Consider the following 12,151-nt stretch of genomic DNA (forward strand, 5'->3'; position numbering starts at 1 on the left):
TCTTAACTTTTAAAGATAGCCACAACCAGTGTTGAAATATTTGTCCTCTCCACAATTTCTGAGACTAAAAGAGGATTTTCACATTCTGCTGTAGATTTTCAAGAAAAACTTCCCCAATCTGGGGGGAAAGATGACCTGATTTTAAAAGATTGTCCTTAGTTTGAACAACCTCCCACCTCCTGAGAAAAGAAACCAATCAAAAGTACCAGTCTGAAACCTTCATCCTAATTCCTTCAAGAACCCTTCAAAGATAAGATTAGGGATAAGGGAAAAAAAAAAATTCAAGCTAGATTTACTTGTGGTTCTAAAGCATTTTTATACTCACAATGTTAAGATTAAACATCAAAAGACAGAGATATCTTTATAGCCTCTGGGGATAGGATGGTACTGACTTTTCCTTAAAAATTAAACACAAAGACCCACAGGACCAGACCTCCTCTGCCCAGTGACCTGGCCTGACCCACTCACTTAAGAGACTCTGTGACAGTGCTGTAAATAAAGAGAACTAGCCAGTATTGTCCATGAGCAGTCTGTGACTATCTTCCCCATACAAAATCAGGTCCAGGTTTCTCAGCCATGTAGGAAAAAAATGAACTTTGTCACCCAGTAACAGTGGCTTGTAACAGATTAAAGGAAAATATGCAGTTAGGGCACAGCTCATAATGGAGCCCTGAAGAGCTGAGATTGCTGTTCCTCCTGCCACAAAGAAGGTAAGAGGGACTGTGATTTTTGTTTCTTCAGCCCCAGTACTGACAGTCCTCAAGGACCAGGCCCTTTATCACACAAGCAGAAGACAGCCTGGCTTTCCAGGGTTCAGGCACAGGCAAAGCAGGCAGGAGTGACTGCTGTTTGCCACTCCAGAAGCCTCCTGTCCTATTTCTCCTATAATAAGAGCTGGCTGATTGGGTCCATGCTGTCTTCAGAGATCTTCTGGAGACATTCAGAAGCTTCAAAGTAGCACAGAATTGAGCCAAACATGCATAGACAATCTGAAACTTTTCAGGTTTTCATGTCCAGAAGCAACATGACCTTATAAGAAAGAAATATCTCCTGCCTATAGTCAGCATTCTGGCTGGTTATTGCACAAGGATAAGTGTTCTTGTGAATATTTAAATTCCAGTCTTGATAGTAGATCTTATTTGAAAGTTTAGATTGACAGTCTATGGGTCAAAGGAGGCTGACCATTCTGCTGCTCTGCTGCACAACCTGTGGAGCTTATGCAAGCAGAATAGCAAAGACTTTAAGCTGCCAAGTAAGAAAAAAATGAAAACAGAAAAACTAAATGCACTGTTGGAGAAGGAAGACATTCTGCTTATGTTGCCACAGATAAGTTCCTCATAGATCTCACCAAAAACCTAATGAAATCAGTGAAAATCTTTTCATTGATTTTGGTGAGATTTGGACTATGACCATATGGATTAAGACAGGTTGGACAGATAATGACAGTTTAATAGGGAAAGCAAAAACTGCGTGCGCAAGCAAAAAAAAATAAGGAATTAATTCACTGCTTCCCATTGGCAAGCAGATGATTAGCCACTTCCTTGAAAGCAGGGCTTCAGTGTACATAATGGATGCTTGGGATAACAAACATCATAACCACGAATGTCCCTCCTTCCTCCTCCTCTCCCTGAGCTTTTATTGCTGAGCACAACATCATATGGTATGAATATCTCTTTGGTCAGTTGGGGTAAGCTATCCTGGCAGTGTCCCCTCCCATGCTCTTGCCCACCCTCAGCCTACTCTCTGGAGAGACAGAGTGAGAAAGAGAAGGCCTTGATGCTGTGCAAACACTGTTCAGCAATAGCCAAAACATTGGTGTGTTATCAACACTGTTTTCACCAAAAATCTGAAGCACAGCACCATACAGGCTGCTATGAAGAAAGTTAACTTGATCCCAGCCAGACCCAGTACAGTACCTCAAGAGCATGCAAATTAAGTTGTTGCTACACCATTAGTATAATTTACGTTCAGATTTCCTGCTGTACTACAACAAAGGAAAAGGAGAAGAAGGAATAGCAAAAAGAAATATGTTTCATATAATTAAAAAAGTTATCCTTCTGAGAGATTTTTAACTAGCTAAAGATGTTTCATCTGTTAAATGTTACTTTTTGATTATTACATTGATATCAATTATTTTTCAGTTTGATAGAGAATTGGAAACAATCTCAACCATCCAAAAATGTTATCTGACCAAAAAGATCAGAAAATAAGTTGCTTTGTGGTATGCATAATCACTTATACACCTTTAAACTAAATACTTTTTCAATTCTTATTAAATATGACTAGCAGAAAAAAATATAGAATTTATAAGAATATAAGAATTTCTAATACCTACTCACACAAACATCAATGCCTACTCACACAAACTTCAATGAAAAGCTGTTTTTAAAAGAAAAGTGTAGTTTCTATATATTTTACATAAGAGAAATGCTGCTAGATCAAGAAACAAAAGCTGTGAATCATATCAAATTAACAGTTAAGTTTATTTTTTTAAAAAAATCTATCAAAAAGGAAATGAAATCTTAAATTCTGCAGCCAAAAACTTTACCTTGAAGCAATTCTGTTATAACAAGTGCAGAGACCTCACTGTATGCCCTGGCATGCATAGTTTACCTTGCAGCAAAACAACAAATTGAGTTGTCTACCATGTAGATGAAACTTCAATTGCTTTCTTTTTCCTTTAAGAACTGCTTGGAGGATGGAGAAAGAAGGGAAATTAAAAATATTCTTTTCTACATGACTTGAAGAGATATTGCAAGATAAATATTATTTTTATTGCAAGTTAAATATTATTTGAAGAAAGTATATTATCAAAAAAATGAAAAATATTTCAAGATTTTGGGGGGGGGTTGTTTGTACTGTTTTTGTCTGGGATAGAGTTAATTTTATTCATAGTAGCTTGTATGAGGTTATGTTTTGCATATGTGATGAAAACAGGGTTGATAACACAGGAATGTTTTTGTTATTGCTGAGCAGTGCTTACACAGCATCAAAGCCTTTTCTGCTTCTCATACCACCCCACCAGTGAGAAGGCTGGGAGTGCACAAGAAGTTGGGAGGGGACACAGCCAGGACAGCTGACCCCAACTGACCAAAGGGATATTCCATACCATATGACGCCATGCTCCGCAATAAAAAAGCTGGGGGAAGAAGGAGGAAGGGGGGGCATTTGGAGTTATGGCATTTGTCTTCCCAAGTAACCGTTACACGTGATGAAGACCTGCTTTCCTGGAAATGGCTAAACATCTGCCTGCTGATGGGAAGTAGTGAATGAATTCCTTCTTTTGCTTTGCTTGTGCGCACGGCTTCTGCTTTACCACATCAGGGGCTGTGCACAAGGCCATGCTGGAACACCTCGAAGCATCTATGGCTGTGGATAAGTCCACAACACAGCAGGTACAAGCCTGAAGGGACTGTGGCCCACAGATAAGGCCATGCTGGAGCTGGTTCACTCCTGAAAGGACTGTAGCTGTGGGTAAGGCCACACCAGAACAGGTACACCTCCAAGTGACTGTGGCTGTGCATCAGACCATGTCAGAGCAGGTACACCCCAATAGGACTATTGTATGTGGATAAGTCCTCACTGGAACAGGGACAAGGGGAGGAGTTCATTGCAATATTAAACCCTATGGCCTGGTCCAAAGGGACCAGAGGTGGGGATTGTGATGGATATACCTTTAAAATTGTTGCAACCCATGATTTGAGTTTCATGTTTTAGGAAGTACTATAGCAGGAACTACCTGAACAAATGGAGGATGAGCCTCACAAGAAGCAGTGCAAGTACAGCAGTGACCTGACCTGAGCTGGCTTTGGTGCCCAATAACTCCACATGTTTACGCAACACACCACCTCTCCTGTCCTGAGTGACCACCATAATGGAGCACAAAGTCATGGACTAAATGAACTCAGTGGACATTTCATGGACATTTTATCAGCATTTTATGGACATTTCACACGGATAACCCTTCGACTAAGGGAATATCTGTATATATCAAAGGATGGGAAGGGGGGATGGTTAATGAAGATGTATTGGATAGTGTGGGGCCTGAGCATGACGTAAATGGTATGGAATAAGGGGTAGAGAATGCATTGGTTTTGGCTGGGACAGAGTTAATTTTCTTCATAGTAGCTAGTATGGGGCTATGTTTTGCATTTGTGATGAAAGCAATGTTGATAACACAGGGATGTTTTAGTTATTGCTGAGCAGTGCTTACACAGTGCCAAGGTCTTTTCTGCCTCTCACACCACCCCACTAGCAAGTAAGCTGGAAGTACACAAGAAGTTGGGAGGGGACACAGCTGGGACAGCTGACCCCAACTGACCAAAGGGATATCCCATACCATATGACATCATGCTCAGCAATAAAAGCTGGGGGAAGAAGGAGGAAGGGTGGGCATTGGGAGTTATGGCATTTGTCTTCCTTTCTGACTCTTTTGTCCTCCCCATCACAATATAAACAGGTATCCTGCCACAATAATTCCCCTCAGTTTTCATTCACATCTTCTAAATAACTCCTCTACAGTATCCTCAGCTCTCTTTTACATTCTTTATGAAGCTTTGTTTTGCATTATGTTCGGGCAAGAGGCAACATATGCTGACTCTGTCCATAAATGATGAAAGATTGGCTTCCATATTTCCTAAAGGATACGAAGTGCTCCTTTTCTTTGCAGACGACTGTTTGCTTTAAGAGTTTGAAGGAATAAGATGCATCATACTTTGGAGGAGATTCCATTCTGAAACAGTCCTTTATTGGATGAGCGTACAATGTCTGGTGATGGATGAACATATGAGAGTCAGACAGTAAAAGGTTAAAAATTGCAACGGCCGCCAGAGCAGTGTGAGGAGCAGCGGTAGCAGCGAGGGACAGCAAGGAGAGAATACGGCTGAACAGGGGGCGTTCCCCGAGCGACTGAGCCCCGACCCGCTGATTGGACGAGCCAGCAAGGGGCGGAGCCTGCACCCAGCCGCGCAGGTGATTTAAACAGGCTAAAACAATTAGCCCATCTGATTGCAATGGATGGTATGTATTTCCAGCGGACAGGGGTGTGGCCATATGGTGACCACCCAGCAAAAAGCTTTGTCCTCTGCTTCTCCTGAGCTTCTAGCACCTGGTAGAACCAATGCAGCCCCACAGAGCTCCTGTCAGAGCATGTGACCACACAGGCTTCAGACTGTGGGGCGTGTGTGAGGATATCCCTGGAGATGGAGGGTGATAGCAATCAATCACACATGTGGGAGGTGTGACCAGATGGATGAATTGCTCTGTCTGGTGGCCGAGCTTTAGGAGGAGGTGGGCAGACTGAGGAGCATCTGACATTCTGAGAAGGAGATAGACCAATGGAGCTGTGCTCTGCCATCTCTGGTACACACAAGCCAACTCAGCATGGCCACTGCTGAGGTAGGTCCTGGATCTGTTCTGTGCCAGGAGGAAAGCAGCTTTATAAGGGATAGGGAGAGGTGGAAACAGGTTACAGCACAGAGCTGTAAGAGGAACCCCTCCTTACCCTCTCAGCTACCTTTACAGAATAGGTATGAGGCTCTGGGTATGGTAGATGAAGCGCATGATGAGATAGATGAGGAGGAACCTATGCAAGTACTCTTGCCAAGGTCAGATCAACCAATTCCTTCCAATAAGACCTGCATTAAGACAAGTGCTGAGAAGAAACAATGTTGAGTTATGGTCATAGGTGACTTCCTCCTGAGCAGAACAGAGGCACCCGTTTGCAGACTGGGCTCTCTTTTCAGGGAAGTTTGCTGCCTCCTTGGGGCCCAAAACCAGGGATGTCACCAGACAACTGATGAGCTTAATACAGCCTTTGGACTATTACCCATTCCTGCTCTTTCATGTGGGTGCTAATGATGTTGCAACAAGAAGTCCAAGGTCAATCAAAAGAGATTTCAGGGCCCTGGGAAGAATGCTAAAAGATTCAGGAGCACAGGCAGTGTTTTCCTCAATCCTCCCAGTAATGGGGGGAGACTTCAGAAGAAACAGGCAAGCCCAGGATATCAATACCTGGCTCCAGGACTGGTGCCTCCTACAAAACTTTGGGTTTTAAAACCATGGAAGAGCCTTCAAAAAACACAAGATATGCTGGGGCCTGACAGGATCCACCTGTCCTGATGGGGGAAACACTTCTTTGCTCATAAGCTGGCAGGACTGATTGAGACGGCTTTAAACTAGAATCGATGGGCAAAGGGGATACCAACAGGATTGCAGTAGGTAAACCAAGAGTTTGCATGGCGTCGCCTGAGGGTGGCAATGCTAGTGGGAACATTTACGCTGCTCCTGGGAGCACAGAGGGCTCAGGAGCATATCTGAAATGCTTGTACACCAACACATGCAATATGAGAAACAAACAGGATGAACTGGAAGCGTTGGTCAGTACCCAGAGCTATGGTGTCATTGGTATTAGTGAGACTTGGTAGAATGAGTCCCATGACTGGAGTGCTGGGATGGAGGGCTACAGGCTGTTCAGGAGGGATAGGCAGGGCAGGCGAGGTGGAAGTGTCGCACTATACGTAAGGGAGAGGTGTGACTGTACAGCCCTTACAGTTAGGGGTGATGTGGTTGAGAGCCTCTGGGTGAGGATTAGGGGGATGGAAGACAAAGCAGATGTTGTAGTGGGTGTCTACTACCGATCGCCCAGCCAGGGTCTAAGCAATGATGAGTTATTCTATAGGCAATTAGGAGAAATCTCTGGATCGGTAGCCCTTGTCCTTATGGGAGATTTCAACTTCCCAGGCATCAACTGGGAATATCATACTGCTGTGACAAGCAAGTCTGGGAAATTCTTGAAGTTTGTAGGAGGTAACTTCTTGTCACAGGTACTCAGTGAGCCAACTAGGAAAGATGCCCTCCTAGACTTGTTGTTTGTGAATAGAGAAGGACTCATGGGGGATGTGATGGTAGGTGGCTGTCTTGGCCACAGTGATCACGAAATGGTTGAGTTTAAAATTTTCAGTGTAATGAGAAAAAAGGTCAGCAGCATTGCTACCTTGGATTTCAGGAGAGCAAACTATAAGCTATTCAGGGAGCTATTTAGCAGAGTACCCTGGGAATCTCATGAATTTTAGGGTCCATGAGTGCTGGTCAGTCTTTAAGAACCACCTTTTAGAAGCACAGGAGCAGGCAATCCCATTGTGCCACAAGTCAAGCAAGCAGGGCAGAAGACTGGCTTGGCTGAATAGGGAACTCCTCGTGGAACTCAAGAGGAAAAGGAAATTGTACGATCTCTGGAAGTGAGGTCAGGCTTCTCAGGAAGATTACAGAGCCATGTTTCATGTATGCAGGGAGAAGACATGAAAGGCCAAAGCTCAACTAGAGTTGAAACTGGCCAGTGTTGTGTCAGACAAGAAGAAAGGCTTTTTTAAGTATGTTAATAGCAAGAGGAGTTTGAAGGAAAACATTGAACCAATACTTGTTGAAAATGGTCACCTGACAAATAGGGATGAAGAAAAAGCAGAGGCATTCAATGCTTTTTTTTTGCCTCAGTCTTTAATAATACTTATAGACCTTGGGCTGCCTGGTCCCCTGAATTGGCAGACCATGGCTGTGGGAGCAGTGACTTTCCATTTGTGGACACTGAAATTGTAAGGGACCAGGTGTATCAGCTGAATGTTCACAAGTCCATGGGGCCTGATGGGATTCATCCCAGAGTACTGAAGGAGCTAGCGGATGTTATGGCAGGACCCCTCTCCATCATCTACCAAAGGTCTTGGGAGTCTGGGGAGGTCCCTGCTGATTGGAAGCTAGCCAACGTTATTCCAATCTAGGAAAAGGGCATGAGGGAAGACCCAGGGAACTATGGACCTGTTAGTCTAATCTCAGTTCCTGGAAAAATTATGGGGAAGTTCATACTGGGTGCTATTGAAAGGCATTTAAAGAACAATGCAATCATCAGGCACAGTCAACATGGGTTCACAAAGGGAAAGTCCTGTTTAACTAATTTGATATCCTTCTCCGATAAGGTCACCCACCTGGTGGATGAAGGGAAGGTGGTGGATGTAGTTTTTCTGGATTTTAGTAAGGCTTTTGATACTGTCCCTCACAGCATCCTTCTGGACAAGTTGTCCAACTGTGAGATGAGCAGGTATGGGGAGTGGCTAAGGACTCTGGTTTTGTCTAGTTTGGAGAAAAGGAGGCTGAGGGGCGAACTCATTGCTCTCTACAGCTTCCTGAGGAGGGGAAGTGGAGAGGGAGGTGATGATCTCTTCTCCCTGGTATCCAGTTACAGGATGCATGGGAACGTTTCAAAGCTGTGCCAGGGGAGTTTTAGACTGGACATTAGGAAGCATTTCTTTACCAAGAGGGTGGTTAAATGTTGGAACAGGCTTCCTAGAGAGGTTGTGGAATGATTGCTGGAGGTGACTTATTGATATGTTGTGTCCCCCCCCTCTTAAGGGAAGGTAAAACTCTGGAGTGGAATACGGTGGATATACACAAAATCTGTTCCATAATAATTCCCTAAGCAACATAACCTGCAACCTTAGATGTTAGCAACACCAGGGGAGCTTGGTATGCTGACTCTGAGAAACAACACAGAGGGTGGAGCAGAGTGCAGACACCGCAGCCAGGCTCTGTGATATCACCGCAGGCATGGGGAACTGGAACTAATGGAACAAGAATGGAAGGTCCCTGCACTGAATCCACTGAAGTAAGGAGGTGAAATAATGGGGGTTCTGTCAATGCTATGGCCTTACTTCTGATTTATGTCATAAGTGCCCAGTCCTGGAGTAGTAACATGCTAAATCACGTTCTCTGGGTGAACTTTGCTCATTATAATCTCATTATAATACCAAAACACACCTCCATCCCAAAAGCTACCTGCCTTCAAGGTGCAACCACCCCCCACTGAGCATGCGCTCTGAATTTTTTCTAGCAAATATGTTTAAAAGCAAAGCGAGAGAACTTTATACTGAAGTAGATGTATGACTAGAGTCACTCAAGCTCCACCTAAAAAATAAGACAATATAAAATGGCTTAAGAGAGGAGGAATACTAGGGAAGATACCATCACAGACAAGTTGGGAGGACATCGCTGACTTCTGGGATCAGTCGACGGGCTGAACCTCTCTTCCCCCCCATAAGGATGCCTATTGGGTAAGATTCGCACCCTCGGTCATAGCGAGTGCTTCCCTGGGAAACTTAGAAACCTCTATAGAGTTTTTCCATAATTTAGTGTGCTTGTAGTCATCTGTATTATTATTTGCACATGCTTTGCAGACAGTGTATTTATCACCAGCAATCCAAAAGAACCTGTACTGTTGCTTTAATAAACCACACTGCTCATTAATCTAGCCGTGATAGTTCGTTAATGCAACTAAACTCCCTAAGTCTGGTAATTCTAGTGCATTGAACACAGCTAAGCTGAGAGTGCGGTACGCTATTAGTGCATCTGTCATCATGATAGTTCAACATATTGAACGCGACCGGACTTATAGTGCTGAATTGGACATCACTCAGAAATTAAACCTAGCTGCCCTCAGCCCCTCTGACATCTGAGGATAAGCTGGAATGCAAGGAGGTTTATTTTCTTCCAAACTTCATTACGCTTTAATGCAACAGAGGTGGTCGATGCCCCATGCCTGTCAGTTTTTAAGAGGCATTTGGACAGTGCCCTTAATACTATGCTTTAACTTTTGGTCAGCCCTGAAGTGGTCAGGCAGTCGGACTCGATGAATATTGTAGGTCCCTTCCAATTGAACTGTTCTATTCTAAATTTGAGAGTGAGAGAAAATAGGTATATTTGAATTCTAGACAGAAAGCACTGACTCCCTACAGAGCAATTAAGAGAAATTGTCAGCAAGGGACAAAAAGGAATAATTAAAAAAACATGGTCACAGGTATCTGTGTCTGTAATATTAATGATACTTATGATTTATCACTCCTTCTGATGACCTAAGCATTATGCAGGAGTCCAGGGCAAAAATAAAAAGCAGAAAATGGCAGATGGGGGCTTATTCTAGGGTAACCTTCAGCATGACATTTTTCTGTCATAACTCTTAGAGAGCTGCAATTTAGAACTAAAAACCTGCTTTCTGGTTATTTTGGTATACTTTGAACTGAAATGGGTTTTCTTCATAGCATTTGGCTTCTTTGTTCAACAGAGGCTGTTGCAGCTGAAATGAAGCACAAAATGTAATGCTAACACTTTCACAGTGGTCTTTCCTAAGACAATTAAATGTATTTGTTCACCAGCTTTGGCACAATTTTAATCCGGATATCTAATCTAGGTTCATCACAAGGTTGACAGCCCACAGGTGAAACAAGTAGTGATCTGTAATTGGATAATAGAATACTTTGGAAATGTGTGGATGTGTAGATCTGGAATGAGAAAATTTAGCTTAAGATAAAAAGAACTGAAGGACTATAGAGACACACTTCTTCCTTATAAAAGTGAGTCCTTACAGGCAGGATTACACCTCTTCAAGGAGGCACATCGAGTTTGAGAACTTTATGCACAGAGAGTGTGGGACTGCTACGTATCATTGTAACCTTAAAGAGATGATAAAGCTGCTGAAAATGGAGGACATGCGGGCCTATGTGTCATCACCAGACTCAAAAAGAGAAAATGAATTGGAAGTTTGCTCTAAAGAACCAAAGCAAAAAAAGGGACTGAGTCATGACCCACCAAAGGCATGGAACTCAAATGAAGAAAAGTTTCAAGGAGTATGGAAAAAGACAACCCAGGAGCACAGGTAGCAATACACAGGGAACAATAAAGAGTTTTTTCTGGATTCCAGGAAAAATATACTTGGAGGAAAGAGAGAAATCATGTGAAAAAAAACAAGTTTCAGGGAAGAAGAATAGGTAGTGGAAAGAGGCAAGGAATACATTTCTGAAGTGCAAATGAGAGTTAGTGGAAACAATACAATATGATCACTTTTTTGTCTCCCAAAAGAAGAAAGAACTAGATTCTGACTCTTACTCCTGATGAATGGTAACTTACACAAGCAGCATTTCCATTAAAATCTTGAGCTAAGTTTCTACTCAACATGAATAATGATGGCAGAATTAGACCTTTTTTCCCCACTAAAACCAATTAAAATTTACTTCAATATTTTTCTAATTTAATCTGTATATATGCAACTGCTGTACTGGTCAAAGAATCACAGAATGGTTGATGTTGGAAGGGACTTCTGGAGGTCATCTCATCCAATCCCCCTGCTCAAGCAGGGACACCTAGAGCCAGTTGCCCAGGACATTGTCCAGGCAGTTTTAAATATCTCCAAGGATGGAGATATGTGTAAGAACAGGAGTGTGTGTATGTATTTATATAGCCCAATATCATTAATTACTTCATTGAGCTTATTCTAGGGGCAAAGTTGGTGCTTACAGTTCCCATGTGAAGTATTGATTTGTGGACACATATTTAGCTAACATCGGTCGCAAGAGCATTCCAGATGCCTTTAGAAGACCTTGAACAGAATAAACAAGAAGACAAAAAAAGAAAGATGCCAATTAGAAGAACACAGGTGCGCATTCCACGATAAAGGGAACTTGGCACAAAGAACCTCAATTCAGCAGTTTATCTTGATCAATTAGACTGAGACAAGTTTCGCATGTTTTAGTTGGTATAACCAATTATGTCCTATGTTTATGCGCGTGTACAGTGTTGATATAACCAATCATATTTTATGCTTGTGCGCGTGTACAGTGACTTTGCAGAATATGTGACTATAAGTATGTGTGTGTTTTAGCAATAAAGGGTCATCTGTTGTCTGCTCTCAAGATTACAGGCGTCCGTCTACTTCAATCTCCTCAAATGGTGACCGCGACGTGATTGCGGGCCGAGAAAACGCTGGAATTGTTGGAAGTGCATCCGGAGAAGACTCTAGCCGAACGATCGTCTAGCCAGCTGGACTGAGCGGACAACCTTCTCCCGGGAGATCAATCACCCTGCTCGTTTGGAAGTAAGGTGAGCGGCTAGAAGGATTAAAATGGCTGCCCAGATGTCTGTGGAAGAAGGGGCAATTGTACAAATGCTTTCGCATATCCTCTCCATGAGAGGGATTAAGTATGATTTCAATACTTTACGTATGATGCTGAAGTGGCTTAAGGACCATGGTGCCCCCACTTCGAATGTAGAAGTCTTTGAAGTTAAAAATTGGGAAGAAATGGGAAAAGTAATTTGGGACTTTGTATCGCGTGGG

At 42.9% G+C, this 12,151-nt stretch overlaps 1 long non-coding RNA gene across 1 annotated transcript; it reads right to left on the reverse strand.

The window, feature by feature from the left end:
* Nucleotides 1–2,647: 2,647 nt before the first annotated feature.
* LOC121232823 lies at nt 2,648–11,916 on the reverse strand. The gene is made up of 3 exons (XR_005931713.1): nt 11,736–11,916; nt 3,798–3,802; nt 2,648–2,658 (listed from the first exon to the last, which is right to left on the reverse strand). It is a non-coding gene; the product is annotated as an uncharacterized LOC121232823 (long non-coding RNA).
* Between the last annotated feature and the right edge of the window lie 235 nt (nt 11,917–12,151).

This window comes from Aquila chrysaetos, chromosome W, assembly GCF_900496995.4.
Source record: "Aquila chrysaetos chrysaetos chromosome W, bAquChr1.4, whole genome shotgun sequence".
Lineage (NCBI taxonomy): Eukaryota > Metazoa > Chordata > Aves > Accipitriformes > Accipitridae > Aquila > Aquila chrysaetos.